The sequence below is a fragment of the Ranitomeya imitator genome, unplaced genomic scaffold (genome assembly GCF_032444005.1).
Source record: "Ranitomeya imitator isolate aRanImi1 unplaced genomic scaffold, aRanImi1.pri SCAFFOLD_104, whole genome shotgun sequence".
In the NCBI taxonomy this organism is placed as follows: domain Eukaryota; kingdom Metazoa; phylum Chordata; class Amphibia; order Anura; family Dendrobatidae; genus Ranitomeya; species Ranitomeya imitator.
Window position 1 is genome coordinate 41,857 of NW_027194904.1, and position 1,308 is coordinate 43,164.

A 1,308-nucleotide genomic window follows, 5' to 3' on the forward strand; every position below is an offset into this window, starting at 1 on the left:
CGGCAAAAGTTTCCGGCTCAGATATAACACGGGGCGCTCTTGGTTCTCTGAGTCAACCTGGCTGAGCACAGCACCAAGGCCAAACTCGCTGGCGTCGGTCTGCACCAAGAACGGTCGACTGCTTTCAACACAGGGGCATTGCACAATGCTGTTTTCAACGCCTGGAAGGCCCCTCACAGCCATCGGTCCAGTTGACGATGTGGGGTAGCTTCTTCCTGGTGAGATCCGTCAAGGGTTTTGCCAGGCTACTATAGTGCTGTACGAAGCGCCTATAGTACCCTGCAGTGCCCAGGAAGGACATCACCTGTTTCTTGGTCCTGGGGGTGGGCCAGTTCACGATTGCGCCCACTTTCTCAGGCTCTGGCTTTAGGGTGCCTCCGCCTACCCGGTGCCCCAGGTAGTGGACCTCCCTCATGCCCATCTGGCACTTTCCCGGCTTGATAGTCAGTCCTGCTTGGTGAATTCGCCTGAGCACCTCCTCGAGATGCTGCTGGTGTTCCTCCCAGGAGGGACTGAAGATGGCAATGTCATCCAAGTACGCCACCGCGTACTTCTCCAGTCCCTGAAGCAGGAGGTTGACCATCCGCTGGAAAGTGGCAGGGGCATTTTTCGTGCCAAAGAGCATGACCGTGGGCTCGTACAGTCCAAAGGGTGTGATAAAGGTGGACTTCTCCTGCGCCTCGGGGCTCAGGGGAATCTGCCAGTATCCTCGACTCAGATCCATTATTGTCAGGTATTTTGCGCCAGCTAAACTCTCAAGCAGCTCTTCAATGCACGGCATTGCGTGCGCGTCAGAGGCTGTGATGGTGTTGAGCCCCCTGTAGTCCACGCAGAATTGGGTGGTCCGGTCTTTCTTTGGCACGAGAACTACAGGTGAGGCCCACGCGCTCTTTGACCGTCGAATCACCCTCAGCTGTAACATCTCATCGATCTCCTGGCGCATAATCTGCTGCACCTGGTCAGAGATTCGATAGGGTGTTCGCCGTAGTGGGGCGTGATTCCCGGTGTCCACCTCGTGGACTGCTAACTCAGTCCTCCCAGGTCGGTTGGAGAACACGACCCGGAAGGGTTCCAGTGTGGTTTGCAACTGCAACCGCTGGGGTTCAGTTAACGAGGCGCATACCTCCACATTCTCGATGGACCCACCGGCCTTGACTTGGGCCAGCATGTCCAGGAGGGTGTCTTCCTCCCTGTCCTCGGGTAAGCTGCAGACCGGTAGGACGAAAGGTTCACGTTCATGATGAGCCTTCATCAGGTTGACGTGACAGGCCTTTCGCCTACCCCGAGCGTGGTCAAGCGTGACCACGT